The 14,404-nt window shown below is 41.5% G+C and overlaps 6 non-coding genes and 25 pseudogenes across 6 annotated transcripts; all 31 read right to left on the bottom strand.

The window, feature by feature from the left end:
• Positions 1-15: 15 nt before the first annotated feature.
• On the bottom strand, positions 16-134 carry LOC139066917 (5S ribosomal RNA; annotated as a pseudogene).
• Positions 135-487: 353 nt separating this feature from the next.
• On the bottom strand, positions 488-606 carry LOC139067949 (5S ribosomal RNA; annotated as a pseudogene).
• Positions 607-959: 353 nt separating this feature from the next.
• Positions 960-1,078, bottom strand: LOC139067611 (5S ribosomal RNA; annotated as a pseudogene).
• Positions 1,079-1,433: 355 nt separating this feature from the next.
• LOC139067821 (5S ribosomal RNA) lies at positions 1,434-1,552 on the bottom strand (annotated as a pseudogene).
• A 355-nt stretch (positions 1,553-1,907) lies between these two features.
• LOC139067971 (5S ribosomal RNA) lies at positions 1,908-2,025 on the bottom strand (annotated as a pseudogene).
• Positions 2,026-2,378: 353 nt separating this feature from the next.
• LOC139067038 (5S ribosomal RNA) lies at positions 2,379-2,497 on the bottom strand (annotated as a pseudogene).
• Positions 2,498-2,852: 355 nt separating this feature from the next.
• On the bottom strand, positions 2,853-2,970 carry LOC139067919 (5S ribosomal RNA; annotated as a pseudogene).
• A 353-nt stretch (positions 2,971-3,323) lies between these two features.
• Positions 3,324-3,442, bottom strand: LOC139066916 (5S ribosomal RNA; annotated as a pseudogene).
• A 353-nt stretch (positions 3,443-3,795) lies between these two features.
• LOC139067948 (5S ribosomal RNA) lies at positions 3,796-3,914 on the bottom strand (annotated as a pseudogene).
• A 353-nt stretch (positions 3,915-4,267) lies between these two features.
• LOC139067323 (5S ribosomal RNA) lies at positions 4,268-4,386 on the bottom strand (annotated as a pseudogene).
• Positions 4,387-4,741: 355 nt separating this feature from the next.
• On the bottom strand, positions 4,742-4,860 carry LOC139068381 (5S ribosomal RNA). Its single transcript, XR_011519980.1, has one exon. It is a non-coding gene; the product is annotated as a 5S ribosomal RNA (ribosomal RNA).
• Positions 4,861-5,213: 353 nt separating this feature from the next.
• Positions 5,214-5,332, bottom strand: LOC139066454 (5S ribosomal RNA). The gene has a single exon (XR_011519354.1). It is a non-coding gene; the product is annotated as a 5S ribosomal RNA (ribosomal RNA).
• Positions 5,333-5,687: 355 nt separating this feature from the next.
• LOC139066915 (5S ribosomal RNA) lies at positions 5,688-5,806 on the bottom strand (annotated as a pseudogene).
• Positions 5,807-6,159: 353 nt separating this feature from the next.
• LOC139067881 (5S ribosomal RNA) lies at positions 6,160-6,278 on the bottom strand (annotated as a pseudogene).
• A 353-nt stretch (positions 6,279-6,631) lies between these two features.
• Positions 6,632-6,750, bottom strand: LOC139067409 (5S ribosomal RNA; annotated as a pseudogene).
• Positions 6,751-7,105: 355 nt separating this feature from the next.
• LOC139068380 (5S ribosomal RNA) lies at positions 7,106-7,224 on the bottom strand. The gene has a single exon (XR_011519979.1). It is a non-coding gene; the product is annotated as a 5S ribosomal RNA (ribosomal RNA).
• Positions 7,225-7,577: 353 nt separating this feature from the next.
• On the bottom strand, positions 7,578-7,696 carry LOC139066453 (5S ribosomal RNA). Its single transcript, XR_011519353.1, has one exon. It is a non-coding gene; the product is annotated as a 5S ribosomal RNA (ribosomal RNA).
• Positions 7,697-8,049: 353 nt separating this feature from the next.
• Positions 8,050-8,168, bottom strand: LOC139066914 (5S ribosomal RNA; annotated as a pseudogene).
• A 354-nt stretch (positions 8,169-8,522) lies between these two features.
• Positions 8,523-8,641, bottom strand: LOC139067322 (5S ribosomal RNA; annotated as a pseudogene).
• A 354-nt stretch (positions 8,642-8,995) lies between these two features.
• Positions 8,996-9,114, bottom strand: LOC139066913 (5S ribosomal RNA; annotated as a pseudogene).
• Positions 9,115-9,467: 353 nt separating this feature from the next.
• LOC139068020 (5S ribosomal RNA) lies at positions 9,468-9,586 on the bottom strand (annotated as a pseudogene).
• Positions 9,587-9,939: 353 nt separating this feature from the next.
• On the bottom strand, positions 9,940-10,058 carry LOC139067321 (5S ribosomal RNA; annotated as a pseudogene).
• A 353-nt stretch (positions 10,059-10,411) lies between these two features.
• LOC139067320 (5S ribosomal RNA) lies at positions 10,412-10,530 on the bottom strand (annotated as a pseudogene).
• Positions 10,531-10,885: 355 nt separating this feature from the next.
• LOC139066613 (5S ribosomal RNA) lies at positions 10,886-11,004 on the bottom strand. The gene has a single exon (XR_011519516.1). It is a non-coding gene; the product is annotated as a 5S ribosomal RNA (ribosomal RNA).
• Positions 11,005-11,357: 353 nt separating this feature from the next.
• Positions 11,358-11,476, bottom strand: LOC139067836 (5S ribosomal RNA; annotated as a pseudogene).
• A 354-nt stretch (positions 11,477-11,830) lies between these two features.
• On the bottom strand, positions 11,831-11,949 carry LOC139067319 (5S ribosomal RNA; annotated as a pseudogene).
• A 355-nt stretch (positions 11,950-12,304) lies between these two features.
• LOC139068379 (5S ribosomal RNA) lies at positions 12,305-12,423 on the bottom strand. The gene has a single exon (XR_011519978.1). It is a non-coding gene; the product is annotated as a 5S ribosomal RNA (ribosomal RNA).
• A 353-nt stretch (positions 12,424-12,776) lies between these two features.
• On the bottom strand, positions 12,777-12,895 carry LOC139067674 (5S ribosomal RNA; annotated as a pseudogene).
• A 385-nt stretch (positions 12,896-13,280) lies between these two features.
• On the bottom strand, positions 13,281-13,399 carry LOC139068024 (5S ribosomal RNA; annotated as a pseudogene).
• A 353-nt stretch (positions 13,400-13,752) lies between these two features.
• Positions 13,753-13,871, bottom strand: LOC139067360 (5S ribosomal RNA; annotated as a pseudogene).
• A 353-nt stretch (positions 13,872-14,224) lies between these two features.
• On the bottom strand, positions 14,225-14,343 carry LOC139067318 (5S ribosomal RNA; annotated as a pseudogene).
• Between the last annotated feature and the right edge of the window lie 61 nt (positions 14,344-14,404).

The following is a 14,404-nucleotide window of genomic DNA, read 5'->3' as shown; positions in this document are numbered from 1 at the left end:
ACAAATTAGTGAAAAAGCTTACAGCACCTGGTATTCCCAAGAGGTCTCCCATACAGGTACTGACCAGGCCCAACCCTGGATTGCTTCCGAGATCAGGCGGGATCGGGCTTTTTCAGGGTGGTATGGCCATAAGCGAAAGACACACCTTGAAAAATCTCTGAAAAATCCCTTGAGTATATGTCAAAGTATGATTGTGTTGCCCACTGCAAAGACTAGATTCTTGCATATGGAGGTAAAAGGCTAAGTTACACAGTTGTCTTCATCACTGTTGCTCTTTTTTCGAGTAACAATCGGCTCCCACCCCATTTCTTGTCTCTAAAATGCCAGCACTGAGACATTATTGCTAGGGACAAATCAAAGGAGGTTAATTACCAACAAGTGTGTGCAGTTCGTGTGGAACACCTGGCTTTAAAATTATTCAATGACGAAGCTGTTCAAAGATGTGGTGAAGTGAAAAAAACTGTATTTTATAACAAATTAGTGAAAAAGCTTACAGCACCTGGTATTCCCAAGAGGTCTCCCATACAGGTACTGACCAAGCCCAACCCTGGATTGCTTCCAAGATCAGACGGGATCGGTCTTTTTCAGTGTGATATGGCCGTAAGCGAAGGACACACCTTGAAAAATCTCTGAAAAATCCCTTGTGTATATGTCAAAGTATGATTGTGTCGCCCACTGCAAAGACTAGATTCTTGCATATGGAGGTAAAAGGCTAAGTTAAACAGTTGTCTTCATCACTGTTGCTCTTTTTTCGAGTATCAATCGGCTCCCACCCCATTTCTTGTCTCTAAAATGCCAGCACTGAGACATTATTGCTAGGGACAAATCAAAGGAGGTTTATTACCAACAAGTGTGTGCAGTTCGTGTGGAACACCTGGCTTTAAAATTATTCAATGACGAAGCTGTTCAAAGATGTGGTGAATTGAAAAAAACTGTATTTTATAACAAATTAGTGAAAAAGCTTACAGCACCTGGTATTCCCAAGAGGTCTCCCATACAGGTACTGACCAGGCCCAACCCTGGATTGATTCCGAGATGAGAGGGGATCGGGCTTTTTCAGGGTGGTATGGCTGTAAGTGAAGGAAAAACCTTGAAAAATCTCTGAAAAATCCCTTGTGTATTTCTCAAGGTATGATTGTGTCGCCCACTGCAAAGACTAGATTCTTGCACATAGAGGTAAAAGGCTAAGTTAAACAGTTGTCTTCATCATTGTTGCTCTTCTTTAGACTCTAACAATTGGCTCCCACCCCATTTCTTGTCTCTAAAATGCCAGCACTGAGACATTATTGCTAGGGACAAATGAAAGGAGGTTTATTACCAACAAGTGTGTGCAGTTCGTGTGGAACACCTGGCTTTAAAATTATTCAATGACGAAGCTGTTCAAAGATGTGGTTAAGTGAAAAAAACTGTATTTTATAACAAATTAGTGAAAAAGCTTACAGCACCTGGTATTCCCAAGAGGTCTCCCATACAGGTACTGACCAGGCCCAACCCTGGATTGATTCCGAGATGAGAGGGGATCAGGCTTTTTCAGGGTGGTATGGCTGAAAGCGAAGGAAAAACCTTGAAAAATCTCTGAAAAATCCCTTGTGTATTTGTCAAGGTATGATTGTGTCGCCCACTGCAAAGACTAGATTCTTGCACATAGAGGTAAAAGGCTAAGTTAAACAGTTGTCTTCATCATTGTTGCTCTTCTTTAGACTCTAACAATTGGCTCCCACCCCATTTCTTGTCTCTAAAATGCCAGCTCTGAGACATTATTGCTAGGGACAAATCAAAGGAGGTTTATTACCAACAAGTGTATGCAGTTCGTGTGGAACACCTGGCTTTAAAATTATTCAATGACGAAGCTGTTTAAAGCTATGGTGAAGTGAAAAAAACTGTATTTTATAACAAATTAGTGAAAAAGCTTGCAGCACCTGGTATTCCCAAGAGGTCTCCCGTACAGGTACTGACCAGGCCCAACCCTGGCTTGCTTCGAGGTCAGACGGGATCGGGCTTTTTCAGGGTGGTATGGCCGTAAGCGAAGGACACACCTTGAAAAATCTCTGAAAAATCCCTTGTGTATATGTAAAAGAATGATTGTGTCGCCCACTGCAAAGACTAGATTCTTGCATATGGAGGTAAAAGGCTAAGTTAAACAGTTGTATTCATCACTGTTGCTTTTTTTTCGAGTAACAATCGGCTCCCACCCCATTTCTTGTCTCTAAAATGCCAGCACTGAGACATTATTGCTAGGGACAAATCAAAGGAGGTTTATTACCAACAAGTGTGTGCAGTTCATGTGGAACACCTGGCTTTAAAATTATTCAATGACAAAGCTGTTCAAAGATGTGGTGAAGTGAAAAAAACTGTATTTTATAACAAATTAGTGAAAAAGCTTACAGCACCTTGTATTCCCAAGAGGTCTCCCATACAGGTACTGACCAGGCCCAACCCTGGATTGATTCCGAGATCAGAGGGGATCGGGCTTTTTCAGGGTGGTATGGCTGTAAGCGAAGGAAAAACCTTGAAACATCTCTGGAAAATCCCTTGTGTATTTGTCAAGGTATGATTGTGTCGCCCACTGCAAAGACTAGATTCTTGCACATAGAGGTAAAAGGCTAAGTTAAACAGTTGTCTTCATCATTGTTGCTCTTCTTTAGACTCTAACAATTGGCTCCCACCCCATTTCTTGTCTCTAAAATGCCAGCACTGAGACATTATTGCTAGGGACAAATCAAAGGAGGTTTATTACCAACAAGTGTGTGCAGTTCGTGTGGAACACCTGGCTTTAAAATTATTCAATGACGAAGCTGTTTAAAGCTATGGTGAAGTGAAAAAAACTATATTTTATAACAAATTAGTGAAAAAGCTTACAGCACCTGGTATTCCCAAGAGGCCTCCCATACAGGTACTGACCAGGCCCAACCCTGGCTTGCTTCAAGGTCAGACGGGATCGGGCTTTTTCAGGGTGGTATGGCCGTAAGCGAAGGACACACCTTGAAAAATCTCTGAAAAATCCCTTGTGTATATGTCAAAGAATGATTGTGTCGCCCACTGCAAAGACTAGATTCTTGCATATGGAGGTAAAAGGCTAAGTTAAACAGTTGTATTCATCACTGTTGCTTTTTTTTCGAGTAACAATCGGCTCCCACCCCATTTCTTGTCTGTAAAATGCCAGCACTGAGACATTATTGCTAGGGACAAATCAAAGGAGGTTTATTACCAACAAGTGTGTGCAGTTCGTGTGGAACACCTGGCTTTAAAATTATTCAATGACGAAGCTGTTCAAAGATGTGGTGAAGTGAAAAAAACTGTATTTTATAACAAATTAGTGAAAAAGCTTACAGCACCTGGTATTCCCAAGAGGTCTCCCATACAGGTACTGACCAGGCCCAACCCTGGATTGCTTCCGAGATCAGGCGGGATCGGGCTTTTTCAGGGTGGTATGGCCATAAGCGAAAGACACACCTTGAAAAATCTCTGAAAAATCCCTTGAGTATATGTCAAAGTATGATTGTGTTGCCCACTGCAAAGACTAGATTCTTGCATATGGAGGTAAAAGGCTAAGTTACACAGTTGTCTTCATCACTGTTGCTCTTTTTTCGAGTAACAATCGGCTCCCACCCCATTTCTTGTCTCTAAAATGCCAGCACTGAGACATTATTGCTAGGGACAAATCAAAGGAGGTTAATTACCAACAAGTGTGTGCAGTTCGTGTGGAACACCTGGCTTTAAAATTATTCAATGACGAAGCTGTTCAAAGATGTGGTGAAGTGAAAAAAACTGTATTTTATAACAAATTAGTGAAAAAGCTTACAGCACCTGGTATTCCCAAGAGGTCTCCCATACAGGTACTGACCAAGCCCAACCCTGGATTGCTTCCAAGATCAGACGGGATCGGTCTTTTTCAGTGTGATATGGCCGTAAGCGAAGGACACACCTTGAAAAATCTGTGAAAAATCCCTTGTGTATATGTCAAAGTATGATTGTGTCGCCCACTGCAAAGACTAGATTCTTGCATATGGAGGTAAAAGGCTAAGTTAAACAGTTGTCTTCATCACTGTTGCTCTTTTTTCGAGTAACAATCGGCTCCCACCCCATTTCTTGTCTCTAAAATGCCAGCACTGAGACATTATTGCTAGGGACAAATCAAAGGAGGTTTATTACCAACAAGTGTGTGCAGTTCGTGTGGAACACCTGGCTTTAAAATTATTCAATGACGAAGCTGTTCAAAGATGTGGTGAATTGAAAAAAACTGTATTTTATAACAAATTAGTGAAAAAGCTTACAGCACCTGGTATTCCCAAGAGGTCTCCCATACAGGTACTGACCAGGCCCAACCCTGGATTGATTCCGAGATGAGAGGGGATCGGGCTTTTTCAGGGTGGTATGGCTGTAAGCGAAGGAAAAACCTTGAAAAATCTCTGAAAAATCCCTTGTGTATTTGTCAAGGTATGATTGTGTCGCCCACTGCAAAGACTAGATTCTTGCACATAGAGGTAAAAGGCTAAGTTAAACAGTTGTCTTCATCATTGTTGCTCTTCTTTAGACTCTAACAATTGGCTCCCACCCCATTTCTTGTCTCTAAAATGCCAGCACTGAGACATTATTGCTAGGGACAAATGAAAGGAGGTTTATTACCAACAAGTGTGTGCAGTTCGTGTGGAACACCTGGCTTTAAAATTATTCAATGACGAAGCTGTTCAAAGCTATGGTGAAGTGAAAAAAACTGTATTTTATAACAAATTAGTGAAAAAGCTTACAGCACCTGGTATTCCCAAGAGGTCTCCCATACAGGTACTGACCAGGCCCAACCCTGGATTGCTTCCGAGATCAGACGGGATCGGGCTTTTTCAGGGTGGTATGGCCGTAAGCGAAGGACACACCTTGAAAAATCTCTGAAAAATCCCTTGTGTATATGTCAAAGTATGATTGTGTCGCCCACTGCAAAGACTAGATTCTTGCATATGGAGGTAAAAGGCTAAGTTAAACAGTTGTATTCATCACTGTTGCTTTTTTTTCGAGTAACAATCGGCTCCCACCCCATTTCTTGTCTCTAAAATGCCAGCACTGAGACATTATTGCTAGGGACAAATCAAAGGAGGTTTATTACCAACAAGTGTGTGCAGTTCGTGTGGAACACCTGGCTTTAAAATTATTCAATGACGAAGCTGTTCAAAGATGTGGTGAAGTGAAAAATACTGTATTTCATAACAAATTAGTGAAAAAGCTTACAGCACCTGGTATTCCCAAGAGGTCTCCCATACAGGTACTGACCAGGCCCAACCCTGGATTGATTCCGAGATCAGAGGGGATCGGGCTTTTTCAGGGTGGTATGGCTGTAAGCGAAGGAAAAACCTTGAAACATCTCTGGAAAATCCCTTGTGTATTTGTCAAGGTATGATTGTGTCGCCCACTGCAAAGACCAGATTCTTGCATATAGAGGTAAAAGGCTAAGTTAAACAGTTGTCTTCATCATTGTTGCTCTTCTTTAGACTCTAACAATTGGCTCCCACCCCATTTCTTGTCTCTAAATGCCAGCACTGAGACATTATTGCTAGGGACAAATAAAAGGAGGTTTATTATCAACAAGTGTGTGCAGTTCGTGTGGAACAACTGGCTTTAAAATTATTCAATGACGAAGCTGTTCAAAGATGTGGTGAAGTGAAAAAAAACTGTATTTTATAACAAATTAGTGAAAAAGCTTACAGCACCTGGTATTCCCAAGAGGTCTCCCATACAGGTACTGACCAGGCCCAACCCTGGATTGCTTCCGAGATCAGGCGGGATCGGGCTTTTTCAGGGTGGTATGGCCATAAGCGAAAGACACACCTTGAAAAATCTCTGAAAAATCCCTTGAGTATATGTCAAAGTATGATTGTGTTGCCCACTGCAAAGACTAGATTCTTGCATATGGAGGTAAAAGGCTAAGTTACACAGTTGTCTTCATCACTGTTGCTCTTTTTTCGAGTAACAATCGGCTCCCACCCCATTTCTTGTCTCTAAAATGCCAGCACTGAGACATTATTGCTAGGGACAAATCAAAAGAGGTTAATTACCAACAAGTGTGTGCAGTTCGTGTGGAACACCTGGCTTTAAAATTATTCAATGACGAAGCTGTTCAAAGATGTGGTGAAGTGAAAAAAACTGTATTTTATAACAAATTAGTGAAAAAGCTTACAGCACCTGGTATTCCCAAGAGGTCTCCCATACAGGTACTGACCAAGCCCAACCCTGGATTGCTTCCAAGATCAGATGGGATCGGTCTTTTTCAGTGTGATATGGCCGTAAGCGAAGGACACACCTTGAAAAATCTCTGAAAAATCCCTTGTGTATATGTCAAAGTATGATTGTGTCGCCCACTGCAAAGACTAGATTCTTGCATATGGAGGTAAAAGGCTAAGTTAAACAGTTGTCTTCATCACTGTTGCTCTTTTTTCGAGTAACAGTCGGCTCCCACCCCATTTCTTGTCTCTAAAATGCCAGCACTGAGACATTATTGCTAGGGACAAATCAAAGAAGGTTTATTACCAACAAGTGTGTGCAGTTCGTGTGGAACACCTGGCTTTAAAATTATTCAATGACGAAGCTGTTCAAAGATGTGGTGAATTGAAAAAAACTGTATTTTATAACAAATTAGTGAAAAAGCTTACAGCACCTGGTATTCCCAAGCGGTCTCCCATACAGGTACTGACCAGGCCCAACCCTGGATTGATTCCGAGATGAGAGGGGATCGGGCTTTTTCAGGGTGGTATGGCTGTAAGCGAAGGAAAAACCTTGAAAAATCTCTGAAAAATCCCTTGTGTATTTGTCAAGGTATGATTGTGTCGCCCACTGCAAAGACTAGATTCTTGCACATAGAGGTAAAAGGCTAAGTTAAACAGTTGTCTTCATCATTGTTGCTCTTCTTTAGACTCTAACAATTGGCTCCCACCCCATTTCTTGTCTCTAAAATGCCAGCACTGAGACATTATTGCTAGGGACAAATGAAAGGAGGTTTATTACCAACAAGTGTGTGCTGTTCGTGTGGAACACCTGGCTTTAAAATTATTCAATGACGAAGCTGTTCAAAGCTATGGTGAAGTGAAAAAAACTGTATTTTATAACAAATTAGTGAAAAAGCTTACAGCACCTGGTATTCCCAAGAGGTCTCCCATACAGGTACTGACCAGGCCCAACCCTGGATTGCTTCCGAGATCAGACGGGATCGGGCTTTTTCAGGGTGGTATGGCCGTAAGCGAAGGACACACCTTGAAAAATCTCTGAAAAATCCCTTGTGTATATGTCAAAGTATGATTGTGTCGCCCACTGCAAAGACTAGATTCTTGCATATGGAGGTAAAAGGCTAAGTTAAACAGTTGTATTCATCACTGTTGCTTTTTTTTCGAGTAACAATCGGCTCCCACCCCATTTCTTGTCTCCAAAATGCCAGCACTGAGACATTATTGCTAGGGACAAATCAAAGGAGGTTTATTACCAACAAGTGTGTGCAGTTCGTGTGGAACACCTGGCTTTAAAATTATTCAATGACGAAGCTGTTCAAAGATGTGGTGAAGTGAAAAATACTGTATTTCATAACAAATTAGTGAAAAAGCTTACAGCACCTGGTATTCCCAAGAGGTCTCCCATACAGGTACTGACCAGGCCCAACCCTGGATTGATTCCGAGATCAGAGGGGATCGGGCTTTTTCAGGGTGGTATGGCTGTAAGCGAAGGAAAAACCTTGAAACATCTCTGGAAAATCCCTTGTGTATTTGTCAAGGTATGATTGTGTCGCCCACTGCAAAGACTAGATTCTTGCATATAGAGGTAAAAGGCTAAGTTAAACAGTTGTCTTCATCATTGTTGCTCTTCTTTAGACTCTAACAATTGGCTCCCACCCCATTTCTTGTCTCTAAATGCCAGCACTGAGACATTATTGCTAGGGACAAATAAAAGGAGGTTTATTACCAACAAGTGTGTGCAGTTCGTGTGGAACACCTGGCTTTAAAATTATTCAATGACGAAGCTGTTCAAAGATGTGGTGAAGTGAAAAAACTGTATTTTATAACAAATTAGTGAAAAAGCTTACAGCACCTGGTATTCCCAAGAGGTCTCCCATACAGGTACTGACCAGGCCCAACCCTGGATTGCTTCCGAGATCAGGCGGGATCGGGCTTTTTCAGGGTGGTATGGCCATAAGCGAAAGACACACCTTGAAAAATCTCTGAAAAATCCCTTGTGTATATGTCAAAGTATGATTGTGTTGCCCACTGCAAAGACTAGATTCTTGCATATGGAGGTAAAAGGCTAAGTTACACAGTTGTCTTCATCACTGTTGCTCTTTTTTCGAGTAACAATCGGCTCCCACCCCATTTCTTGTCTCTAAAATGCCAGCACTGAGACATTATTGCTAGGGACAAATCAAAGGAGGTTAATTACCAACAAGTGTGTGCAGTTCGTGTGGAACACCTGGCTTTAAAATTATTCAATGACGAAGCTGTTCAAAGATGTGGTGAAGTGAAAAAAAACTGTATTTTATAACAAATTAGTGAAAAAGCTTACAGCACCTGGTATTCCCAAGAGGTCTCCCATACAGGTACTGACCAGGCCCAACCCTGGATTGATTCCGAGATGAGAGGGGATCGGGCTTTTTCAGGGTGGTATGGCTGTAAGCGAAGTAAAAACCTTGAAAAATCTCTGAAAAATCCCTTGTGTATTTGTCAAGGTATGATTGTGTCGCCCACTGCAAAGACTAGATTCTTGCACATAGAGGTAAAAGGCTAAGTTAAACAGTTGTCTTCATCATTGTTGCTCTTCTTTAGACTCTAACAATTGGCTCCTACCCCATTTCTTGTCTCTAAATGCCAGCACTGAGACATTATTGCTAGGGACAAATAAAAGGAGGTTTATTACCAACAAGTGTGTGCAGTTCGTGTGGAACACCTGGCTTTAAAATTATTCAATGATGAAGCTGTTCAAAGATGTGGTGAAGTGAAAAAAACTGTATTTTATAACAAATTAGTGAAAAAGCTTACAGCACCTGGTATTCCCAAGAGGTCTCCCATACAGGTACTGACCAGGCCCAACCCTGGATTGCTTCCGAGATCAGGCGGGATCGGGCTTTTTCAGGGTGGTATGGCCATAAGCGAAAGACACACCTTGAAAAATCTCTGAAAAATCCCTTGTGTATATGTCAAAGTATGATTGTGTTGCCCACTGCAAAGACTAGATTCTTGCATATGGAGGTAAAAGGCTAAGTTACACAGTTGTCTTCATCACTGTTGCTCTTTTTTCGAGTAACAATCGGCTCCCACCCCATCTCTTGTCTCTAAAATGCCAGCACTGAGACATTATTGCTAGGGACAAATCAAAGGAGGTTAATTACCAACAAGTGTGTGCAGTTCGTGTGGAACACCTGGCTTTAAAATTATTCAATGACGAAGCTGTTCAAAGATGTGGTGAAGTGAAAAAAACTGTATTTTATAACAAATTAGTGAAAAAGCTTACAGCACCTGGTATTCCCAAGAGGTCTCCCATACAGGTACTGACCAAGCTCAACCCTGGATTGCTTCCAAGATCAGACGGGATCGGTCTTTTTCAGTGTGGTATGGCCGTAAGCGAAGGACACACCTTGAAAAATCTCTGAAAAATCCCTTGTGTAAATGTCAAAGTATGATTGAGTCGCCCACTGCAAAGACTAGATTCTTGCATATGGAGGTAAAAGGCTAAGTTAAACAGTTGTCTTCATCACTGTTGCTATTTTTTCGAGTAACAATCGGCTCCCACCCCATTTCTTGTCTCTAAAATGCCAGCACTGAGACATTATTGCTAGGGACAAATCAAAGGAGGTTTATTACCAACAAGTGTGTGCAGTTCGTGTGGAACACCTGGCTTTAAAATTATTCAATGACGAAGCTGTTCAAAGATGTGGTGAAGTGAAAAAAACTGTATTTTATAACAAATTAGTGAAAAAGCTTACAGCACCTGGTATTCCCAAGAGGTCTCCCATACAGGTACTGACCAGGCCCAACCCTGGATTGATTCCGAGATGAGAGGGGATCGGGCTTTTTCAGGGTGGTATGGCTGTAAGCGAAGGAAAAACCTTGAAAAATCTCTGAAAAATCCCTTGTGTAAATGTCAAAGTATGATTGAGTCGCCCACTGCAAAGACTAGATTCTTGCATATGGAGGTAAAAGGCTAAGTTAAACAGTTGTCTTCATCACTGTTGCTATTTTTTCGAGTAACAATCGGCTCCCACCCCATTTCTTGTCTCTAAAATGCCAGCACTGAGACATTATTGCTAGGGACAAATCAAAGGAGGTTTATTACCAACAAGTGTGTGCAGTTCGTGTGGAACACCTGGCTTTAAAATTATTCAATGACGAAGCTGTTTAAAGATGTGGTGAAGTGAAAAAAACTGTATTTTATAACAAATTAGTGAAAAAGCTTACAGCACCTGGTATTCCCAAGAGGTCTCCCATACAGGTACTGACCAGGCCCAACCCTGGATTGATTCCGAGATGAGAGGGGATCGGGCTTTTTCAGGGTGGTATGGCTGTAAGCGAAGGAAAAACCTTGAAAAATCTCTGAAAAATCCCTTGTGTATTTGTCAAGGTATGATTGTGTCGCCCACTGCAAAGACTAGATTCTTGCACATAGAGGTAAAAGGCTAAGTTAAACAGTTGTCTTCATCATTGTTGCTCTTCTTTAGACTCTAACAATTGGCTCCCACCCCATTTCTTGTCTCTAAAATGCCAGCACTGAGACATTATTGCTAGGGACAAATGAAAGGAGGTTTATTACCAACAAGTGTGTGCAGTTCGTGTGGAACACCTGGCTTTAAAATTATTCAATGACGAAGCTGTTCAAAGCTATGGTGAAGTGAAAAAAACTGTATTTTATAACAAATGAGTGAGAAAGCTTACAGCACCTGGTATTCCCAAGAGGTCTCCCATACAGGTACTGACCAGGCCCAACCCTGGATTGCTTCCGAGATCAGACGGGATCGAGCTTTTTCAGGGTGGTATGGCCGTAAGCGAAGGACACACCTTGAAAAATCTCTGAAAAATCCCTTGTGTATATGTCAAAGTATGATTGTGTCGGCCACTGCAAAGACTAGATTCTTGCATATGGAGGTAAAAGGCTAAGTTAAACAGTTGTCTTCATCACTGTTGCTTTTTTTTCGAGTAACAATCGGCTCCCACCCCATTTCTTGTCTCTAAAATGCCAGCACTGAGACATTATTGCTAGGGACAAATCAAAGGAGGTTTATTACCAACAAGTGTGTGCAGTTCGTGTGGAACACCTGGCTTTAAAATTATTCAATGACGAAGCTGTTCAAAGATGTGGTGAAGTGAAAAAAACTGTATTTTATAACAAAATAGTGAAAAAGCTTACAGTACCTGGTATTCCCAAGAGGTCTCCCATACAGGTACTGACCAGGCCCAAACCTGGATTGATTCCGAGATCAGGGGGGATCGGGCTTTTTCAGGGTGGTATGGCTGTAAGTGAAGGAAAAACCTTGAAACATCTCTGGAAAATCCCTTGTGTATTTGTCAAGGTATGATTGTGTCGCCCACTGCAAAGACTAGATTCTTGCATATAGAGGTAAAAGGCTAAGTTAAACAGTTGTCTTCATCATTGTTGCTCTTCTTTAGACTCTAACAATTGGCTCCCACCCCATTTCTTGTCTCTAAATGCCAGCAATGAGACATTATTGCTAGGGACAAATAAAAGGAGGTTAATTACCAACAAGTGTGTGCAGTTCGTGTGGAACACCTGGCTTTAAAATTATTCAATGACGAAGCTGTTCAAAGATGTGGTGAAGTGAAAAAAACTGTATTTTATAACAAATTAGTGAAAAAGCTTACAGCACCTGGTATTCCCAAGAGGTCTCCCATACAGGTACTGACCAGGCCCAACCCTGGATTGATTCCGAGATGAGAGGGGATCGGGCTTTTTCAGGGTGGTATGGCTGTAAGCGAAGGAAAAACCTTGAAAAATCTCTGAAAAATCCCTTGTGTATTTGTCAAGGTATGATTGTGTCGCCCACTGCAAAGACTAGATTCTTGCACATAGAGGTAAAAGGCTAAGTTAAACAGTTGTCTTCATCATTGTTGCTCTTCTTTAGACTCTAACAATTGGCTCCCACCCCATTTCTTGTCTCTAAAATGCCAGCACTGAGACATTATTGCTAGGGACAAATGAAAGGAGGTTTATTACCAACAAGTGTGTGCAGTTCGTGTGGAACACCTGGCTTTAAAATTATTCAATGACGAAGCTGTTCAAAGCTATGGTGAAGTGAAAAAAACTGTATTTTATAACAAATTAGTGAAAAAGCTTACAGCACCTGGTATTCCCAAGAGGTCTCCCATACAGGTACTGACCAGGCCCAACCCTGGATTGCTTCCGAGATCAGACGGGATCGGGCTTTTTCAGGGTGGTATGGCCGTAAGCGAAGGACACACCTTGAAAAATCTCTGAAAAATCCCTTGTGTATATGTCAAAGTATTATTGTGTCGCCCACTGCAAAGACTAGATTCTTGCATATGGAGGTAAAAGGCTAAGTTAAACAGTTGTCTTCATCACTGTTGCTTTTTTTTCGAGTAACAATCGGCTCCCACCCCATTTCTTGTCTCTAAAATGCCAGCACTGAGACATTATTGCTAGGGACAAATCAAAGGAGGTTTATTACCAACAAGTGTGTGCAGTTCGTGTGGAACACCTGGCTTTAAAATTATTCAATGACGAAGCTGTTCAAAGATGTGGTGAAGTGAAAAAAACTGTATTTTATAACAAATTAGTGAAAAAGCTTACAGTACCTGGTATTCCCAAGAGGTCTCCCATACAGGTACTGACCAGGCCCAACCCTGGATTGATTCCGAGATCAGGGGGGATCAGGCTTTTTCAGGGTGGTATGGCTGTAAGTGAAAGAAAAACCTTGAAACATCTCTGGAAAATCCCTTCTGTATTTGTCAAGGTATGATTGTGTCGCCCACTGCAAAGACTAGATTCTTGCATATAGAGGTAAAAGGCTAAGTTAAACAGTTGTCTTCATCATTGTTGCTCTTCTTTAGACTCTAACAATTGGCTCCCACCCCATTTCTTGTCTCTAAATGCCAGCAATGAGACATTATTGCTAGGGACAAATAAAAGGAGGTTAATTACCAACAAGTGTGTGCAGTTCGTGTGGAACACCTGGCTTTAAAATTATTCAATGACGAAGCTGTTCAAAGATGTGGTGAAGTGAAAAAAAACTGTATTTTATAACAAATTAGTGAAAAAAACTGTATTTTATAACAAATTAGTGAAAAAGCTTACAGCACCTGGTATTCCCAAGAGGTCTCCCATACAGGTACTGACCAAGCCCAACCCTGGATTGCTTCCAAGATCAGACGGGATCGGTCTTTTTCAGTGTGGTTTTGCCGTAAGCGAAGGACACACCTTGAAAAATCTCTGAAAAATCCCTTGTGTATATGTCAAAGTATGATTGTGTCGCCCACTGCAAAGACTAGATTCTTGCATATGGAGGTAAAAGGCTAAGTTAAACAGTTGTCTTCATCACTGTTGCTTTTTTTTCGAGTAACAATCGGCTCCCACCCCATTTCTTGTCTCTAAAATGCCAGCACTGAGACATTATTGCTAGGGACAAATCAAAGGAGGTTTATTACCAACAAGTGTGTGCAGTTCGTGTGGAACACCTGGCTTTAAAATTATTCAATGACGAAGCTGTTCAAAGATGTGGTGAAGTGAAAAAAACTGTATTTTATAACAAATTAGTGAAAAAGCTTACAGCACCTGGTATTCCCAAGAGGTCTCCCATACAGGTACTGACCAGGCCCAACCCTGGATTGATTCCGAGATGAGTTGGGATCGGGCTTTTTCAGGGTGGTATGGCTGTAAGCGAAGGAAAAACCTTGAAAAATCTCTGAAAAATCCCTTGTGTAAATGTCAAAGTATGATTGAGTCGCCCACTGCAAAGACTAGATTCTTGCATATGGAGGTAAAAGGCTAAGTTAAACAGTTGTCTTCATCACTGTTGCTATTTTTTCGAGTAACAATCGGCTCCCACCCCATTTCTTGTCTCTAAAATGCCAGCACTGAGACATTATTGCTAGGGACAAATCAAAGGAGGTTTATTACCAACAAGTGTGTGCAGTTCGTGTGGAACACCTGGCTTTAAAATTATTCAATGACGAAGCTGTTTAAAGATGTGGTGAAGTGAAAAAAACTGTATTTTATAACAAATTAGTGAAAAAGCTTACAGCACCTGGTATTCCCAAGAGGTCTCCCATACAGGTACTGACCAGGCCCAACCCTGGATTGATTCCGAGATGAGAGGGGATCGGGCTTTTTCAGGGTGGTATGGCTGTAAGCGAAGGAAAAACCTTGAAAAATCTCTGAAAAATCCCTTGTGTATTTGTCAAGGTATGATTGT

This window comes from Nothobranchius furzeri, chromosome 2 (genome assembly GCF_043380555.1).
Source record: "Nothobranchius furzeri strain GRZ-AD chromosome 2, NfurGRZ-RIMD1, whole genome shotgun sequence".
NCBI classification, from domain to species: Eukaryota; Metazoa; Chordata; class Actinopteri; order Cyprinodontiformes; family Nothobranchiidae; genus Nothobranchius; species Nothobranchius furzeri.
This window is presented reverse-complemented; position numbering and strand designations above follow the sequence as displayed.